Below are 21444 nucleotides of genomic sequence, written 5' to 3' on the forward strand. Positions count from 1 at the left end.
GGGCCACCAACCTCCACTTTTAGTACTAGACCAGGCTGCCCAGGGCATGCCAGGGAATACCAAGGGCTCTGGGCCCAATGATGGACCCTAACAATTTTGTGCAAGTGAACATACCCTTCGGCCCACACGTTGCCTTTCTGAATCTTGCTGGTGTGGCTTTGCAGATAAAAACGCCTTGTAGCTCAGATGGTGGCTTGCTTAAATGATACAACACAGACATTCAATTTTAAGAAGCTGAAGCTTTATTTTTGGAATCCTAGAATGCGTACAGAATTTAAAAAGCCTAAAGCTATAATGTTTTACTGCTCCTTTGATAAAATTTATATTTAATCATATCTTAAAAACTGTTCTCATTCTGCCACTTGATGTTACCAACCAAGCGGAACCCATCAATGCAACACTATCTATCAACTCTTCTTTTATTTCATTCTCCTACAACTCCTTTTTAATGGTATATACGTTAATGAATTACAGCAGAGTTTCTGTGACGTGCAGATGAAAATTGTGCTCATACCAAGGGTGGAACCATTATCCATGTATTCCTTGTTACTCTGTTGGAAAATGCTGAATCTGACCCATTAATGTTGCAGAACCTCCAACATGCAGAAGATGAGTTTTCCAAAAGTTGTGACCTGTGGCCATTATTCACTGTCTTCAGATCTTAGGAGGAAATTCATTACCCAGAGGGTGGTGAGGCCCTGGCAGTGATGCCCAGAGCTGTGTGTATCCAAGCCCTGAAGGTTCCCAAGGCCATGGATGGGCCCTGAGCAACCTGAGCTGGGAGAGGTGTCCCTGCACACATCAGGGCTGGAACTGGATGGGCTTTAAAGTCTTCCAACCCTTGTCTTCCGATGATCTTCATCTAAGCTTTTCATTAACTTTTTTTTAGGACACACTTCCTGAAGAGGTGGAGGCATTGTGCATGCAGTGGTTGACAGCCCAGGCTGATAAGGATGAATCCATGAATTCAGCTCATCGGTAGCCTGGCTGAATTTCTAGTGATGCCCATTTGTTGCTGGCAATTATAGGATTACACAGGGATTTGTGCAGCGACATACCCATCTCTTTATCAAATTTGTCTGTTTAAAACAGTAGTTAGACCGATTAGAACTCCTGCTAAACTCTACCTACAGCTACACCTGTTATCTCTGCTGTTGTAATGCTGTTGGATGTGTGCTACTGGGAGTAGACGTTGGCCTTTGGTGATGCATTGCTCATGTTCCGTGCAGCATGAATGAGTTAAATGCATTTCTCTCCAATTTTTTTTTTTTTTTTTTTTTCAGAACTGAAACATGTCCAGCAAAGTTGGTGGTCTCCATAAGAAATTCAAACTCTCTGCTGACCAAGTGAAAACACATATGTGAATGTATCAGGCATATACATAATCTTGGCTGAAAGTCAGCACCGGTGACAATTTCACTCAGTGGAATCTTAATTTTGATCCCCTCTCTTAAAAATCATGTTTGTGTCAGGAATTTTACTTAGAAGACCTTTCAGCCTTTTAGTATCAAGCTGGCTTCTCAAGTTGTTAATAATTTTCTGTTACAATATAAAGACACTCTATTTTTAATCCCGTATAAATTTGAATTAAAAATCACATCCATTCTCTATCGTGAGCCAGAATATTTTGTTTCTTTCTTTTTTCTTTTTTTCCTTTTCTTTTTCTTTTTCTTTTTCTTACTTTCTTCCTTTTTTTTTTTTTTTTCCTTCCAGAAGTATTCAGTATGGACTACAGCTGCTGAGAAGACACCAGACTAAACGGACCATTGGCAATAGCACGTGCCAATATCATTCCTTTAAATAGAAATGATTTGCTCTTATTCTTGATAAACACATAAGTAGAAGCCTAGTCTTTTCATTTCTGCCTCTTTTCCTGGAGGGCCAGGGGATCTCCCAGTGCTGTCTGTTCTTTTCCTCTGTGTTTTGCAGGCAAGGGAATCTCATGCAAGCCTCAGCTCCACATCCTCTGAAGAGGCAACATTAAAGTCAGCACTTGACTGCACTGAATTTTACAGGATTTTCTCCCAAGTATGATATTGATATCTTTTAAGTGAATGGAGTAATTGAGGAATTTTTCTCTAAATTATTGACTGGGTGTCTGGAGAAGAGATGAATGAGAAATATCTTTATTCCTGCAAAAGGTTTAGGTGCACTGAGCTAATCTCATGCCTTCTGATGTGACCCTTTTTGAGTATTATTTAGGAAGAGCCCTTCCATGCTATGCCTGTGGGGAAACTGCATATGCGTGAGGGAGGAAGAATAGACTAAATTTTGGTGCTAGGCACCGGAGAAGAGATTTTCCACGTTTCTAAATTCTTTTTCTTCTATTAAATCAGGAGACAGAAGCCGGAGGAGGGAGCTGAAGAACAGACATTATAACCCGACATCGCCCTGCCTTTCCTTTTGCGGTCTCCTAGCATTTGGCAATAATATTTATGCTGTTTTAGGTAGAAAAGTTCGGGGGTGAGCAAAGGGAGGAGAAGCTGCTCAGAGGCATTGCATTCAGCAGGAGCTGAGCCCTGGGAGGGCTGGGAGGGCTGGCAGTGCCGCGTCGGCTTGGGGACGTTGTGCCATGAGTGCACCCAGCGGGAATGTGCGCTCTGCTTGGAGCAGCTTGGGAAGGCAAAATGCATCTCAGCTCACTGCTGGGCTTATTGTGTAGGCAGCCTGAATTTGTTCTGGAGGGAAAAAAAGGTAAGGGAAAACATATATATAGCTCTGCATTTATAGAGAAAGGTTAAGAGGAAGGAGAAAGCAGACACTGCAAAGGGTTTTCTTCTTGCAGTAACGTCTCCAGCATTGCTTGAGTGAAAGAAGGGGACTGTAAGTATCTGTTTTTCTGTAAAAAAAAAAATAATTATTTGATATAAACTTGATCACGTTGGTAAGGATTAAAAGCTTTCTTCCGCAGAACGTTCTCTTCCTAAGAAAAATAAACGGAAATCATTTACAGATAGCTTTGAAATGCTTTCCCAAAATTATTTTGCATTGTTTTGCTTTGCTTTTCTTTCTTTTGCCCCTCATGTGCCACTAGAGATCAGCATATTTTTAGGTATTTAAGCAATCATTATGCCAACAGAGGGGCTTAAATAGGGATACAGCATGACTATCGAGCAGGGAAATTGCTCATGACTGGCAAAACAAAACAAATAAAAATCAGGCCTGAAGGCATTCCGAGAACAACTTTTTGCATCCAGTCTTCATATTCTCCTTCTTTCTCAGAGGTTTGGGGCAATTCTCTCTTTCCACTATATTAGGGTTTTTTTTGTTTGTTTGTTTCTTTTTTTTTGGCTGTTTTGTGGGGTTTTTTTTGTTTTTGTTTTTGTTTTTTTTTTGGATGACACAGAAATTAGTGTGAAATATGGGAGTGCACACTTCTAAATTTATTACTGATTTAATGTAATCATTTTACTATTGCATCCATGATTTTGTATACGCACCTTCAAGACTGAAAACTGGCAGGATCTTCTCCAACTTCCAGGTTGCCACAGGAAATTAAAATAAACATAGATTTTTACATTTTATCAATTTCTGGTTCTGTGAAGCCTGTCCATTTCCCCATTTTTACAAATCGACTAAGCCTTCCATTTCATACCTGAGAGGGCTCGGGAGACCCGCAGGTGAGGCTCCCACCTTTGAAGATGTTCTCTCTTCTCCACGCACACGCACAGCTCACGCACACGCTCATTGCTCAGCCTGCTGGTCAGCCTTTCCAGGTCATTAATGTTTGGCAATCACCAGTCAAAGAAGAGCTCATCGGTTTTCTGATTTTGGAAGATTTCTCAGGCTGAATGGAATTTATTGATCCTGTGCTGGCACACAATTTTACAGGCTTTGTGTGTATGGCATGGAGGCAATTGCCAGTAAGACCTGGAACATGATGATGTCCCCAGTCTGGGAGTTACTCACTGTGGAGCAATCCCATTGCTGCCCAGTTGTCCTATAACCAACTACTGATCAGGTTTAAGGTTAATCTACTTCTGATACCTCCCCGAGGGATTTTACTTTCTTACACAGGATACTGTAGCAGTAGGTGTAAAATTAGGAAGCACATATTGTGGTTCACACAAGCGCACCTTCTTATTTTCTTCCCAGGCCTTTGCTTTCCTTCATGCCTTGAGTTCAGGCACAGCAAGACCTAAGAAACTTTCATTCACACTTCACAATTCCAAATGCCTCTTGGCTTCGTCAGCTTGTCAGGTGCTGGATTTCTGCAGGAAAGCTCCTGAGAAAGCTTGCTGTGACAAACATAGTTTGCTTCCGGACAGCATTCAGTCAGTACCTTCCACGGGGTCCTGGTGCAGATGGGCACAGAAGATGGGGAGCAGCACCCAAGGACAGGTGGCTTTTTGAAATCAGTGCTTGTAAGAGGAGGTAACTAAACTAACATGGCCTTTTTTATTATTTGTCAGGTAATATTTTCGAGGCTTAGCACCAAGAGGTGGTTAAGCTGAAATTTTACAGGCACTAAACTGTTTTTGCAAACCCCAATGAGGTAGCTCCATCCCACACTGAAGGCTATGTCCACTGTGGCTGTGAGTTGGGGATAGCAGCAAGGTGGTCGAACCAGGGGGGATGCAGCAGGGATGTGGGGCGCAGGCAGCCCCAATGGGCTTTGGAGGCAGCACCCATCCATGCTTCTACAGATTTCAGTCACACTGTCCTTGTCAGAGACTTCTCCCTCAAAATGAAACGTGATCAATGAGCACACTGTAATAATTGTGTTTTCCTTTGGAGCTTGTTACAGAAAAGCTGACTCTGTCAGCACATCCTAAAGTGGGTTTCCTGCTTAAAAACTAGAGTGCTAACAGAAGAGGTTAGGGAGATTTGCGCTGCTCTGAAATGGAGTCTCTAGGTGAAATGAATGTATTAAATTTCCAAGGTAATTGTAACTTCTTGCCTTAAAATATTTTTAATACTCTCAAGATGAAACATAGATATCTTTTCAAAACTTTCATGGTCAGGCTTCTCTCTAATATCCACAGCACTAATTTACTGGGAACATTAAGTAGCAAGAACTCCTTTTATTTGATATAGGCTTTTATCAAGGACATCATGATCCAAATCAAGAATCTGTGGATCTCCTGCAAAACTCCTTGGATTTTCAGTCATCGCTGATTAAAACAAATGTGAGCAAAGGACAAATAAAAATGTTAGCATGCAGATGTGCAGGAGAATCCTTATCTCTTCTGCTTTTTTAACTAATTGAAGAAGCTAATTTCAAACAAAGACACACAGTGCTCACTTGGATGAAACAGTTTCCAGTACTAACAAGGGAATTCATGTAAAGGTAATGGTTGCAACTTGTTCTGAGTCCTTGCAAAAAGAAGCGGAAAGAAAATATTGATTGTGCAGTGCTAACAAAAAGGAAGAAAACAGAAAGAGGAGAGAGAGATAAACCAAGTGTTTTCACAAAGCTCTTTTTGGTCAATTTTTGATGTAATTAGAGGAGTAGCTTGCAAAGCTGGGGAAAGCTGCATGGTCAGGTGAGCTGAGCTCTGCCAATGCCCAGGTCCCATTTCATGAGCAGGGTTGTGACTTGTGGGAAGGTGCGTGCACACGTGGGTAGAAAAGGGGATTGCATGGGTGACATTTGCAAATGTCTTGTCAGCATCCAGACAGTTGCTTGTAAATCTAGTTTGTCTTTATCCGACATTTTTGGCATGGAAGGGGAAAAACCAACACCCTTCATTGGGCTTGTAAATCCTGGCCTAGAACACCCTGTGCAGCTTGCTCCCAAGAAAAGGAATCTTCTGCACAATAACTGCACTTTTTCAATCAGTCCTCTTGATCCCTGCTCTTGCTTATTCCCAAGAATCTGCCAAGTCTGTTGAACTTCCTCAGAGTGACCCTCCCGTTTAATTCACGGGCCATTTTGTATTTACAGAGAGGTCAATAAAAGCTTTCCAGAGCTGCAAACCCCTTTGTAATGGTTGTCCTGAGCAATACAGCCTGAAGAGCCCCAACAGGAAATTGGTAAAGCAGCAGCCAATTTCCTCCTGCTCTTTTACTGCCGTTTGGTCTTCCTGCTCTGCTCGTATCCCCACTGCTGAATTATTCTAGAAATGGTGGGAGATTTCCAGCGCCACATATGGAGGAGAACTCATGTCATTCACAGAATTTTATGTGAGGTTAATCAGACATCAGATTTGTTTAATTAATAGTAGCTGCTGGGTGAAAGCTGAGTTAGGTGTCTGTTCCCATTTTGTTTCTGACATTGTACTGAACTTTTGTTACTCCTGCTTAAAACATGGGCAATGTCTGTGCATGTTCCAGGCTGTGGTTTACAGGCCTCTGGAAATCTTTGGGTGTAAGGAGTGATGCAGTGCAGTGACAGCCCTCAACTTCTGCCCTCTGCTCCGATGCCTGAACAGAGAAGAATATCTTCTCTAGAAGAGCAAGGAGTGGTGTTATCAAACATCTTTGGTTAGTAAAGCTGCTTCACAAAGGCTGCACTGCCAATGGCAATGACTCATTGGAGCAGATCGGTTCAGTGAAGCTGTTGGTACTGAGTACCAGATGTTCTCAACAAAAGCCTTTCCAAGGTGATCACGATGACAGCGAGCCCAGTCCTGCAAACTGCAAACCCACGACAGCCTGGAACACTTCTTCTGGTTTAGCTTCACCCAAAAAGATGCAGTCTGTGTGCTCCGTGCTGGCTGTGTGATGCCAGCTCAGTCGGGGACACCTGGGAGGTGGCCTTCAAAATCGTATTCCCAACCTGAGCTCCATCAATTGCACTGATGCACGAAGGGACTTTCCTGCACCGCGCTCAGTGGCACACAACTGCCGCACCCCACCTCCCAGGAGAAGAGCACACAGCTCTAATTTAGATGCCTGGGCTGCCTCTGCAGCGCCTGGGGAGTGTTTAGCATCTTGGAAAGCCCTACTTACCTGTGACAGCAAAGGTCCTGAGTGCCCAAACTAATCAATGGGATATGCGGATGCTACAGCACCCAAATCCCACACCTCCCCCAGCCTTCCTCTGTGGCTCACAGCCTCAGTCCTTTGTCTAAGGTAGCTGTTTACTTGCCGTCTCCCCCAGGCAGAGGGATAGAAGGCTGAGGAAACTGTTGCAGTTCTGTGTTCTTTCCTAAATGATCACAGCACAAATTTTGGTCTCCGCACTTGCAACTTGTCTGCGTTTCCCTCAATGGCTGGTAGATCTAAAAGAAACAAGTTAGCCCTCCAACTTGGTAAAGCTCTCCTTTCTCCCAAAGAAACGCACTAATTGCTTATAGCCATGTATTCTTAGCTGCAACGATGTCACTGTTTTCTGAAAAGTAGAACATTTCCAACACAAAGCAATTGTTTTTAAGCCAAATGGCTGAAAGAATCACTCCAAAAGATAAGAGAGCAATTTGACTCTCCTTTTCCCCTGGTCGGTGTGAACCCTTTGTGTACCAGGAGGGGTTCCTCCCCAGGTGGCCCTGGGAAGATAATCCCACCCGGAGGCTTCCATTATGGGCACCTGGACCCAATGCAGGGACTCACAGCATAAGAGCAAAGTTACATTGGGAACCAGGAACGATTCAGCTGGGTGTGTTGAAGGCTCCGGTATCAGCTCAGGATTGCGCAGGTAAAGAACTTTGAAATCTGCAATTAAACTTGATGATGAAATCAAATTATTAAAGAAAGCGTGCTGGGGGAGCAGTGCCGTTCGGATTAATTTTGCTTTGTGTGTGGATGCAATACAGGCTCACTGTGGAAGGTCTCCTGCAGCACTCAAGGCCACTGGCTCTGATTTTTTCAAGCCTCGAAAGAGAAAACAAATCCGAATACCCGTGCTTACGATTTCCCGAATTTATTCATTTATGGAAAGAGACGAAGCACAGTCGAATCTCTCTTGTGGAGAAGACTGCAGCCGTAAACTCTTAAATGATTGGATTACCTGTCTTGTATCGTATTATCTTCTGTGCTAGTTACGTATTGTTTCAAAGCTACAAAAATAACAGCTCTTCTGTTTGAAATATTTTTCTTAGCTTTGCCTCTTGGTCATAAAATGTAATCTGATGCTTTTTTTCTTGAAAGGTTCCTTGTAGGTTTTAGTTGTTCTTTAAGTTATGCACTTCAGTCTTAAGTTTGATTTTTTTTGTCAGTTAACCTCACACCTCAAATACAGATTTTCTCTCCAGGCTACCACTTTGATTCTTCTCGTCAACCCCAAACTTAGCAAAACTATGGATGTGCATATTCTCTCTCTCTCTCTCTCTTTTTTTTAACCATAATTATCAAGTTTGTTCATTTTTTTTTTTTTCTTCTCCCCTTCAGGATCTTTCTGGCAAGCATTGCACTCTCCTGGGTTTCGATGCTGTGAGAATTACAATTCATCCAGAGTTCAAGCCTTTGGTTAAGACAATGTCCTCAGGGTTATGAGGTATGTTAAATGGCAGAAGAAAAAGCTACTGTTCTGGTTCTCCTGCTCAGCTGCATTACATCAGGTGTGCTGTGGAATAGCTAATCCCATCCTATTTAGACATCCAGACCTCAACTCCACAGAGGTCACTTCTGCAACCCAGTGGAGCTTTGTGGGCTTTCCCTTTGACCTTGGCCATGTAGAAGCACCAGGACCTCACACGCAATCAAAAACATGGGGTAGGAGTACCACAACTCAGTGTCAGGCCCGTTCTTTATTCCCTTTTCTCTGGAAGGAAATGACTGGAATATGACTCAGCCCACTGCTAATCCCAGCTGTACGTGAGATCAATCCCAGTGTAAAGGCAGGCATGGCACCTCCCACAGCTCTGCTTCTTGACGTGGTGCTTGTGGGTTTTAGCAGCCTCTAATGAAACGGCAAGGAGAAATGCTTTGCTTTTTTTTATTTTATTTTTATATTTATTTTATCCATAAAGACTCCTTGAAGCTGAAACACTTTGCAGAAGCACCCATTGATGCCCAGAGAGAAGATCACTTTGTACTTAAGTCAGCAGCTTGCTTACCTCATAGTTTGCCAGAGAGACCGAGCCCAGGGGTTACAGCTTTTAGAGGCCCCTCCACATCACCCAGCTCTTCCTCTGCCAGTGTGGGGCTGCTGTGAGCTGTGCTGAACCCTTTTGAAGTGAGGCCTCAGCTCCCAGGAGTGCTCCAGCCGCTGGTCAAGCAGACCCCATGCTGTTGGCTCCTGGCAGATTGGGTATTCAACAAGCTTCGCAGACCCATCGCAGGGCCCTTTCCTATTTCTTTTTAAGGAAACATTCTGATATGATATTTTCTCCCTCTGTGGGAAATGTCAACATTTATGAAATGGGAGCAAACTGTTTAAATTTTTTATAGACTGAAAAGATTAAGCTTTGGCCAGTTCTCGTCAAAATTTCCCTGGTTCCCCATAAGCAAATGAATTTGAGTGAAAAAGCATCATTGTCTGCAGTGCTGCACGGAGAAAGCCATCAACTTGTTCCCTGCAGTCCTACCTTGTTACTTGAGTATGCATGGGAATCCGAGGTGTATCTTTATAGGTCCGTATTTCCACGACCTCCAGTATTCTTTCTCTCATTTGTTATTTTATCGTGTAACCTGGATAGAGCTACAATTCTAGTGGCACTTTAAAACACTATTGCTTGTATATGCTCCAATTGCAGCTCTGATGAAGCAGATGAGATAAAGCAGTGTTCTCATCTCTGCATCTCAGACACAATAAGGACAGATAAAGAAATGCAAAGACCATTGCAAAACACTGTTTATTACTATTTTCAGTGGCGGTGAGTACTCCAAATGAATCCCTGTACAGCTGAACTTTTGCATCAGACAATACTGCTGGGACCTCAGCAGACCACAGTCAGCTCATTTTTTGCATCTGAATCCCTAAAAAAAGAACACCCAGACTTTTAGGGTGGAATTCATTTTAATCAAATATTTGTGTCTTATGTTGTGGCTTTAAAACAATCACTGTCCAGTGGAAAGTGATACAATATGGCACACTGAAAAGCATTCCCAGAGCCATCAGAATGCAATCGCTGAGGAGTTCATTTTCTGCAAGGTCTTAAAACACAACCATGCAGTAAAAAAACTTTATTTCATTGTCTGGCTATTCTGCCAAGTCCGTTCCTTCCTGGAATGTTTATTAAATTTAGTTTCATGTGGTCTGTAAATATATATACATATATGCATTCATATCTGGTCTCCTCTTGCCTCAGGAGGCTGGGTGGGCTGCAGCCTGCTTTAGGGGAATTAGTACTAGTGCTCGAATTTTAGCTACATGCAAAGATGTGACAAAACAAATTTGCTCTCCCTGTGGGAGTTTTGCCCTCCCTGTGGATGACTAAATCTAGATTACATAGCTCGTGCTGATAAAAATGCAGCAATCTCTTCTTTCGTTATTATTTTTGTGTTGGAGTTTTTCTTTCTTCTTCTTCTTCTTTTTTTTTTTTTTTTTGACCAAGAGCACAGAGTATTGACTTGATGATTCCAACGCAGCTGTCTGGCAGTGTTAATCAATGATCTCTGCTTGCTCACAATGTACTACCAGCGTTAGATCATGGTGACAAGAGCAGTACAAGCTTAGTGCAGCCTCCGAGTAAATCATCACTCTCTTAGTCACTATGAGCACTTGGACTAAATGAGCATTTGGAGTAAATACTGTTTTCCACATGTTAGAAACCAAGTAAAATTGCTCCTCTCCTCTCCCCACAAACTGTTTCGTATCTCTGATTACTGTGCCCATCGCAAGATACTCTTCTGTCTTCCATAGCTAGATAATTGAATCCCTATTGTTTCCATAGTCTTAATGAAGTTCCTGTAAGATCCTTGCTTGTTACATCTGAAAATTGAATAAAAAATTCCTTTGTGCTGACAGCTTCATTGTAGTCAGTGTTCAAAATATCAAAGGAAGAACACTAAATGTTCATAATGTAAAGTGTCAGGAGTGCAATCTGGGATAATAGAATACATGTCTTGCAAACTTGCACTTTAATATGGCAAACTACTTGGTCAGCAAGCAAATTAATTCATTTAGGATTTGATATTATTGCAAGCAGTGGGTCAGCTTGTGCAGGCAGCTCTGTCTTATGATGAATTTTGCTAGCACACGGCACTGTCTGTGTGTGCAGATGCCAACCACAGAACGACTGCCTGGTTGGTGTAAGGATATAATAGCAGTGACTTCCCAAACATGTCTGTGTTCCCTGTATTCTTTCATAAGCTTGCTTACTTTTTTTTCCCAATGCATGCTCGCCGTTCAAAGAGACTAATAAACATTTGCTGTAATTATCTGGTTATCCCTTCAAAATACCAATTGTTGTACTGTACGAATTGATGGCGCAGATGTTTAAAGCACGAACAGATGAATGCAGTGAAATGCTGTCAATGGAGTGTTGTCTCCCACAGTTCCACCAAGAAACCTGAACATATTTTCTGGCAGAACTGCTCATTTTCCCAAGGCAGATATTTGCAAGCTTACCTCTGTAGCTTGTGAATACCAAAATGAATGGTAAATATTAACCTCTGAGAGCTAGAACAATGTGAAAAATTACAAAAGTAAATGTTAGCAGAGATATCTGTTACACAGGCAAAGAGAGAGACGGCACTGAAAGGATTTATGTTATTTTTGAGCCTTGGCTTGCACACGAATGATGTGAATCTTTCTACTGAAAGAAAAGTGAGGTCCAATTTTTCAAAACGTTGCCTTGAAGTTTTGTTTTTCAGAGTTGGTGACCTGATTGGAAAAGCAGCTCTCTGGAAAAATAATTATGGGAGACAAAAAATAATAAGAAAAAAGAAAGAAAATACGTGATGTGCTGTAGAAGTTCCAGCCGCAAACAGATTTTCATTCTCTTGTGCATATGAAAGCAAATAAAAAATGAAAGCAACTACGCAAAAAGAAGAGCAGAAAGCAACAAATGGATTAACAGGTTTGGTTGATCTCTTTCTTTAAGAAAAGAAACAAGATTTGGTCACCCTTTTTGACTGGTTAACTGTGTCCTCCTTCACTGGTACTGCTGATGAAGAACGCACATTTGTAACTTACTGTAATTATCTGTTATTTTATATATATTTATGTTTATATAATATCCTACAGATGAGTCCTTAGAAATACTAAGTAAGGAATTGCTAAAACCAAAGCCTGTAAGTGAAATAGTTCAGATGTGTTTGCAGAGGAGCTGCTTACAAGAGGAGCGGAGACGTAACACTGGTCCATATTTTTGGGGGATGTAGTCCTGGTTTTTGGGTGTGCTGTGCATCCAATTTGGACATCTCTCAGAGAAATACCCACTCCGTAACTGCCCAAGGGAATTTCAGCAGAATCTGATGTTGATTTTGCAGTGGCAGAACCTCAGGTCCCTTCCACTTGTTGGGATGCTTTCTGCTTTCACAGAACCATCGTTGAAGTGAGCCCTGCTGCTCTTCCACTCGTTGCCAGCACACAGCACTGCACCTCTCCAACAGAGCCCTTCCCAGCACACTTTAGATGTTGCAGCTGAGCTGCTGCAAACCTCACAAGGCAGAAAAATAGTTGGAGGGATGAACTTGTAGCCCCATGACAGCCCTGTCACATACACCCGCTGCCTGCTGCTTCTTTACGGGCAATCTGGTGGTCTTCCTGCCACCGACATCTCCGTGTCATCCATTTCCTTTGTCCCATCCCAGAAGCAGCATCAGCAAAAACATACTGTAAGATCACACTGGGCTGGGAGCCAACACAGATTTATGGCTTTTTTTTTTTTACATTTTTTTTTTTTTCTGGTGGGCTTCCTTTGATTTCCAGACTGGGCTCCTCTTACGGATGAGGTGTTGATCTAAGGATCAGCACTTGGCAGCGGGCTCCTGCTGACTGGCCCCTGGCAGGACTTTTGGCCCAAATTCTGCTCATGCACTGGGGTTTGGACTGTTTAAAACCCATTTAGCACTCTCTTCTCCTTGGGAATTCTCACTGAGTTAGACTTGGATTTATTTTGTAATAGCTGATAGAAGAGGCGATGCAGAATAGCATTTCAGTGTCCCAGGAGCACCTGGTTATGGATGCCACCTCTGCTCAGCAGGGATCAGGACAACCCCTATAACAGCTACTGGTCAGTTTATGGCTCAAACGTGTTTATATTTATTTACTGAGCACTGATTGCATTACCATTTGCATTTGCAGAAGAGGTTCACATTTACTCCATTGTTTTGTTGCTAAAGTTATTTCAACTGTGCAAAGGTTAAGTCTGACTTTCATCGTATCTAAGTAAATGTATTAAGGTAACACTTATTCCCAAAGCAAAAGCCTTTAAGAAGTGACTGGCTTAAAGGAGCTCTTAGCATTTGCTACAAATGCCACTCGTTTACAAGATTTCGGGTGCATTATGTTGCAGCATTTAATTGGTTGCTTTTTTTATATATATAATTACCATTAATTGCACACTAAGTATTTAATATTAATTATTGCAGTTTGACTCTTTTCCCTTTTTGAAAGATTTTAGGTTACAAGTAAACCTTCTGTCAGTTATTTTTTTAAAGTCTTTCAGAAATTTGTGCCTTGACTAATCCTCCAGGAAGTTTATTCCCAATTACAGTGTGGACTATTACTTAATTTGTTGCTTTTTTCCTCACATCTGGCCCAGTACACGGGACACATGGGGACTTGGCCCCATGGCCACGACCAAAATTACTGCCCTGGCCCCAAAGACAGGGCTGCAAAAGTCATTATTGACAATGACTCCTGCAAAGCACCAGAACGCCCATTTGAGATGTCTGTTAAATACAGTTCAAACAACACTGCACCAGAAATGTTATGAATATTTTAAAGTGCCTTCTTAAAGTTCGAGATTGCCTACTGAAGGCGGTCATTAATGCAGGTTTCATTAGAGAAGCAGACTGGAACAAGTTATCGAGTTACCAACTAATTTAGATTATATCTATTAAAACGTCCTTTCTTACATAAAATAGGGGGCATCAGGGTCTATGAAATAGATCAGGGCTAAAAATGGAAGCTAATAACTATCTAATAAGTTACAGCGCACCTTTAAATTGATACAGCATACAATAAGCTGAGTAAATATTGTAGAGGATGATCTGAGCAGCCCTTGAAGAGACCTCGAAGTGGGTGTAGGGCAATGCCTGGAACACTCTGTGGTGCAGTTTCCAGGTCTTGACATGAGGTGAGCCTTCCTTGGCCCTCTAACAGCACACTGCTTGAACTGGACGCTACCTGAGCGCATCTGACTTTGTTTTATCCAGTAATTCATTAAGGAGCCCTCCACACGCCTTAGGTGGCTCATATCCATTATCCTCACTTAATAGTTTAGCCTAAGGTTGTCTTTCACTATAAATAATCTTCCACGATTTTTAGATAGCAGAGTTGTGTTCTGTGAGTAGTAAATGGAAGTGAGCTGAAGGCTTTTGCCCAGGTTTGGAATCACACAGCATGCAAAAGACCAGATAAAGGATCTGCCTCTTTTTTTTTGAAAAAGGAGGGTATATTACCCCACTGGTGCGATATCTCCCACGCAGACAGAAATTCATCCAACACGTGTTCAAGCAATTTTCTCTCTCTGACTTTTAGCCGGCCACGTAGACTTTTAAACTACCCGTGCTGCTTTAAATGTAGTTTTAAATTGCACCTAATATTTGGTGGGTAATTCTTTAAAGCTGTTAGCACCTCTTCACAGTGTAAGTAGGGGGATTTTTCTTTTTTCATGTGTGCCTTCTGGGACGTTAAAGGATCCAAGGCTGGGGACGCAATCTCAATCCAGAACTGATCTCTGCAGTTTCCTGCAAGGGTGAAATGGGAAATATAAAATATTACTTTATTAAAAATTGCTCAAAACACATCTTCCTTGCTAAATATGCAGAGCTATTCAAATATATTGCCTTTCTGGGAACAGTAACAATACTCTGTTTGCCTGAATTACTACTGCCAGTACTTGTTTTATTGCTAAGGTAAAATTAGGATTTCAGGAGAAGAAATGAATTCCTGCATTTTCTGAAAACCCAAAACCAAACATCCACAAAATGTAGAGGGATGAGAGGTTTGTGTCGCTTACTGTGAGTGGGAGAGTCACACGTGTGTGACTGTGATTTAAAAGAAATGGGACAAAAATTAGCAAACATACATGCACATGACTGGTGGCTTCGTGCTGTAATCATCGTGAAGACATCTCTGCACCAGCAACCAACCTCAGGGCAGAAGTGGAAAGTAATGTTCTTCATGTCACATATTGAGTAAGCGTGTCTTTGACACCCGTGCTTACAGTGTTTATAATACTACAGTGTTTTCTCTCTGAATCAAATTAATTTGGAACCATTTATAGACAAAGTCCATGCAGGTCTGAATCTCTTCCAGGATGCTTTCCACAAACTAGATTTTCTATGCAAATAAATTATTCTACAATTATCTCGGCGAAATTAATTCCACATACTCTATCTGCTAATGAGAGTCCACCAAATATTTTGCTATTGCACACACTCATTAGCTTGTTTTCATTTACAGGGAGCAATCAGCATCTGCCAAGCAGCGAGAGTACCAAAGCTGCCATTAGTATCTCCCCAGTCTAACTGGTTCAATTTCCTCCTCACCTCTGAAGGACGATCCTGCACAGCAGCTGTATCAGCATAGACACTGCTGGGGGGTTGTTGCCTTCTGCAAGAGTATTCGGGACCCTCAACCAAAACCTTCTGCCTTCCTGCTAAATGATTGAAGAATATCTTGTAAATCATTTACCTCTCCCTGCTGCTGGCTTTCTGTTGATAGTGTTTACTCTGCTTCCAACACGATGGCAAAGTTAAATTTTCATCTTGCAGAAAAAAATAAAAAGAACAAAATACGGTGAGCCTTTTTGCTCATTATTGCCTGATCTTTCTGGAGCGAGCTGTTTCTCAATCCCATGCATCACAGATGTCCTGTCAAGGCTCATATACACCCAGTGAAGTATTTGCATCCCCGTGCCTGCTGATAGAGTGAGCATGTTTGTCTACAAAGTGCTTTTAAATGAACTAATACATGATTCATGCGGGCTCCTTTGAGCAGAACACCAATCTGTCTGGACACAGTTTGCTGTAGGCTTGACAACAGGAGAGTTTCTCTGAGTGAGACGGGTGCAGCGACCTCCTGGCGGGATGGGTCAGCATCCAGGTGCCAGCGGGGGACAGACCCCACTTGTCTGCCACATCCCTCGTGTCGTCTCTCTCCGGTGCCGGTGACACAGACCTCTGCCTGCTCAGTCATGCTTGTGCAGGAGTGGGTAGTGCACTACCTTTATCATCTATACAGGGATACAACAAGATTCTTTGCACTCAAGGAGAGAAAAAAATTGTATACTGTTTCCTATTGAACTAAATAGATTTTTAATCGAGTCTCTGCTCCTTTGGGTAATTGACTTAACAATGTGGGCAAATTAATTTCAGATAAACCATCACTGGGATTTTCCAAGGAGATTTTCCTGGGGTGCTGGGAGTCAGCCTGGCGCAGCAGCGGTGGGACAATCATCTCAGTTCCTCTGGTGCTGCCCAAACGGTTCAACCTAGGACCAAATTCTGGAGCTTTTATGTGAGAAAACCTCCCACCAAAGTCATTGATTCAGGAAGAATTTAGGAGGAAGTTTTTCACCCAGAGGGTGGTGACGCACTGAACAGGTTGCCCAAGGAGGCTGTGGATGCCCCATCCCTGCAGGCATTCAAGGCCAGGCTGGATGTGGCTCTGGGCAGCCTGGTCTGCTGGTTGGTGACCCTTCACATAGCAGGGGGTTGGAAGTGGATGATCACTGTTGTCCTTTTCAAACCAGGCCATTCTATGATTCTTTGATTCTACGACTCTATGATAAGAATCAGCAGAAATCGGTTCAAAAAATTCCCAAGTGCTTGCAAAAGTGTTATGCACACGTAACCTCTGCCCCTCGTTTAATAACCTAATCTAAATGTCGCTCGGTGCAGCCCATTATTGTTCAAATCTTTCTGTGATATTTGGCACAAATACCTCCTTTTGGATCTTATCTGGGCAGAAAAGCTATTGAAACAAGTTTATTTTCCGGTGACCCAACCAGAACCCCACTCCAGTGGTGAAAGATTGGCAAGGAAAATTAGCATTGCACTGTGGCCCCAAAATATTTCCTTCCCTCTGGTCTAAAGCAGATAGCTCCACTTGTATTAAAGCCCTTTCCACAAAGTACATTGGAAAAGTGGGGAACTTAGAGCACTTTTTAATTCTATTCAAGTCATAAACAGGCCGGAAAGAAAATTACACCGCGGTTTATGTTCTTGGGGGATTGCTCCCTTTGGTTTTCCCCAAATTTGGACTCTCAGCAAGACAAAGGAGTCAGTGCTCTCTTGTCTGGTCTGGCAGCAGTGCTGACCCACAGCAGCGGCCAGGGGTGATGTGTGCAGACCCTTCAGCTTTTTCATTGGTGAGACGGAGGCAATTGTGTACATTTTCCCTCCTTCCAATGTCAAACCTATTAAATCCTAAATCATTTACATAGGTCACGGTACCTATACTAACTTACTGAAGTAACACTCCTTCCAATATTTTTTAAGGAAATGAAAACTATACAATTTAAGATTCTGTAGCTGCTTTTCATTGCTGAAAAATTATATTCTGCAGACTGAATACAATAAAAACGCTATTAAAGAAAGAACGTCTGCTGTATGGAAATATCTTACATTACATGATTTGGTACCCTGCTCATAACTTCGGTAATTAAGGAGGAGATCAACTAGCAATTAAAAGAAAAATATTAATCGGTTGACCATTGCGGCCCACATGAAATCAAGGAATGTGCAAAGAGTTTGTATCATTTTTGTCTCATAAATAAAGGGATCTACATTGTAGAAAACTCCTAATAAAAATATCTGTAGTAATTCCTAGTACAAAGCACAGTATTTTTTCCCTGTAGAGTTGTTTGCAGAGATGGTCAATTGCAGATATCTTTGTGAGCTTTTTTTTTTCTCCTATTCTGGTATATCCTGTAAACTTGGCTGCTCTTATTGGCATATGCTGAGTTATCACCCAGAAGTCTAAACTCCCATGGACTCGATTCTGCTGCTGGTGGAAAGGATGTAGCAGAAATGGTGCTGGATGCTGGTTGCACCATGGTCAAGATGGTTCAGCTCACACTCATGGAGGCAGTAGGTGCAGAATGAAGACAAAGATTGAAAGAAGTAGATACACAGCAGAGAAGCAGCCAACATTGTTCTTTTTGTAGTCCAGACAGGATCATGTATTAGAAGATTATTTGCAACAGCAAAAAATAGCCTTCACTGAGAAGAATTTGGAAAGTCCATGTAAAAAAATTATATACTTTTTCCATGCTTTTCCAACAATAAGGTGGAAAGTCAGAGTAGATGAAAGAAACATATTTCTCTTTGCTTCTCCTCTCCTCATTTTATTATTTGTCTGGTTTCATCACCTGGGACGCATGAGCCAGCCTTCCTAGCAGAGTGCTATGCCAACCCAAATATTTTTTCTTTTTCCCAGAGAAGTGTATTAATATGATATTTAATAGTTTCTAGAAATTGTCATGTAGGAGGAGGCGGAGTTACCCACAAAACCTCTTGACTACTAAAGGGAATTTGGGATATTAACATAAATTTTTAAAATAAATATTAACCACATGGCTTAGCTGTTTTCCTTCCTTTTCTTTGTTGTAATATAAAATTAAACACTATTTAAAAAGAGCTTTCTTTTTCCCCTGTCTCTTAGCTCGTTGCCCTCAAAACTTTGAACTCTACTTAGCTGTTAATTATTCTGCAGTGACAGACTCATATTAGCTCTTCTTGCTCTTCTGGTCCATTAATTTCTTTCTCAAAACACAGCATCTGCCGAACTCAGCTCCCTGCCACTTCCCATCCCAGACATGATGCCATACACTGGCTGCTGCTCTGGAGGTCCAACCCAACTCCTCGTCCTGCAAAAATGGGTACCAAGGCCAAGTGAAGGGTTTGTGGGGCTGCTGAGACACAAGCCAGGCCAACAGGGGCAAACAGGGCACTGCAGGCCATAATTGGGGGACAACGGAGTTCCCTTCAACCCACACATAATACTCATGTTATTTCAGAGCAAGTCTGTTGAAATTAGGGGACTTATCCTGGCTTAACACTAACGTAATGGGGAGAAAAAACTTGCCCCCTGCTCTCAGTGTGACTACTTTTTTGGCAGATTTGGCCACTAATGCTCTCAATGGGTTTCAAGCTTACATTTAATGGCGCTACATTTATTTTAATATTTTTTAAATAGCTAGTGTAAATTGATTCCATTAAAAAAAAAAAAAAGTCCCTTTACCTACCGGCGTTCATTTGTATTTCAAATGGCCCATTACATTTTCACTAACAATCATTAGAGCTGTGTGAGCTTATTGAAGCTTGGTCTTGGACTGAAACTGTAAAAACTGCCAGCTCTGGATTTTTTTGCTATGCTGAAAATAGCCCTAGAAAAAGGCTACGTAACCTCAAATACACTAGAAAAAGGCTATGTAATCTAAAACACAGTTAAGAAATGATGGAGAAATATGCTGCATTATTTTTTTAAGTTCTCCAGTGGAAAATATGGACATAACCTGAATCAACTCTTCTATATACTCTGATCCATATATTAATACTAAATATTTCAGATTTAGCCACAGCCACTCAATGCAACTGCAGTTTCTCGTCAAAGAATCTCGATCAAAAGTTGTTTCAAAACTTGGAGGAGTCATAAGCACAGAAAGTAATTCAAGCATGAAAAAGAAAGAAGGAAGGAAAAAAAACACCTTACAAGGATTTCCACTCATGCCTCGTAATAATCCTAAACAGCAAGCTCAGGGTGCATCCATCAAAGCTGGAAGGCCATGTGCTAGTCTTAGCTGTTTTAATTGTTAATTTCACTACAGATGTGTAAAACAAGAGCATTAATACAGTCTTTTAGCCTTCAGTCATGCTCAGAAGCTTTGTTACTCTGCTCAGTCATGGTAGTATAGCAAATGCAACAAAGGAAAAATATACAGCAGTCTGGACTGCCTGATAACATAGACCCATTTGGAATATAGGGTTTAAGGTGGCTAAATATGAAGTCATATGTCAGGTCACAGCAATATAGCACTGAGCAGTTTAGAATGGGTGCAACTTTACGGTCTCTGAACAGAGCTACTAGCAGAAGCACTTGACACTTGAGCATGCAAAGGAGGCATTTTGCTGTGTGGTGTTAGTACTGACAACCCCACCAATGCTCTTCTCTGGGATCCATTCCTGGCTGTCTGCTGCTCACCTTCATTAACAATATGTACATTTATAGTATCTCAAATTACTGCTCTGTCTGAGTCCATCATGCAGAACCAAATAAGATTGTGGGATCTGTGGTGTTATATTTGCTGCTGTTGTTGTTTGATTTTCCCCAGATGCGCTCTGCTTCCTCTGTGTTGAACTGCTCCCATTGCTGTGCCAAGCCAAGTCACTCTGAGTGGCTTCACTCTTGCTTTTATTTCCTCCTTGCAAACCTCCTCCCATACTGAGCCATTGGCAGGTTCCATCCTTTTACATGGCTTCTTCCAGGTCATTGATATTAGAGTGAATAATGCTGTCCTGACATTGATCTTGTTGTGCTCCAGTAGTCACTAAGAACAAACAATATTAGGTTATAGCATTGATTTCATGGATTTCAATCTTTTCCCAATCATGTTCTTGTTAAGTACCTTGTAAAATACATCATGTCACATGCTCATCTCTTCTGTTCCATGGCGCAATGAATCCAACAGAGACAATCGCCTTCGTACTGGGAGAATTTGTCCTCCCCAGTGCCAAGGAGTTAGCAGCTTTTAATTCAGAGTTGTATGCTCTGGGGAAACTTAAGGGCAGCCTATAGCATTCGGTACAATATTTCAAATTATCATAATTTGTGAGCAACTGGACAAGCTGGCTACTGAAAATGGGTATCACGATCTAATAAAAACCTAATAAAACTTTCAAAGTCACTCCGGCGCTCTCGGGGGAGCATTATGCAATGCTTCTGCTGCGGCAGGAGCCCATCTCCTTCCAGTTAATCCGCTATGAAGGCGAGGGCAGGCACAGCTGGGCATGCCTAAATGGCTTTTCATGTCCTCTCCAGTGAGCTTTTTTTTGGGATGAGCTCTGGACTCTTTTGGTAGGCATGTAAGTCAGTAGTAATACTTTTCAAAGCAGCTAAGCTGTGGTTTGCTGAGAGAGGAGGTAATGTGGCTGTGAGGTTGAGGATGTACAAACACAGACGTAATGTCATTTAAGTGCTATTCCTAATTATTTTATATATTAATGCACTGCCATCACTGCTTGCCAGGTAATCTTTCATACAGAGCTACAAAGACGTCAAGGCAAATTGCGCTGCTTCCTTCAATGCAGTTTGGAAAATCTATTTTGGCGAGAGAGTAGCGCTCCTATGTGCAAGTATTACAAAAGGAATGACGACCAAAAAGCCACGTGGTCAATATTTGTGTTATTTGTCAAATTGCTGCTTAAGAAAAATGGTGCCCTACAAAATATAGAAGTGAGGAGGCTCACATGTATGTACCTGGAGAGCTTCTCAGTCTGGAT

The 21444-nt window shown here is 41.9% G+C and overlaps 1 long non-coding RNA gene across 2 annotated transcripts; it reads left to right on the plus strand.

Annotated features, from left to right (window-relative positions):
* The first annotated feature begins 2476 nt into the window (after positions 1 to 2476).
* On the plus strand, positions 2477 to 15740 carry LOC101749271. 2 transcript variants are annotated; one of them, XR_001467317.4, is made up of 4 exons: positions 2477 to 2694; positions 8272 to 8377; positions 11628 to 11846; positions 15404 to 15740. It is a non-coding gene; the product is annotated as an uncharacterized LOC101749271 (long non-coding RNA). The 2 variants fall into 2 exon arrangements; XR_001467318.4 differs by having other exon boundaries at positions 11641 to 11846.
* Positions 15741 to 21444: the final 5704 nt, after the last annotated feature.

This window comes from Gallus gallus, chromosome 6, assembly GCF_016699485.2.
Source record: "Gallus gallus isolate bGalGal1 chromosome 6, bGalGal1.mat.broiler.GRCg7b, whole genome shotgun sequence".
In the NCBI taxonomy this organism is placed as follows: domain Eukaryota; kingdom Metazoa; phylum Chordata; class Aves; order Galliformes; family Phasianidae; genus Gallus; species Gallus gallus.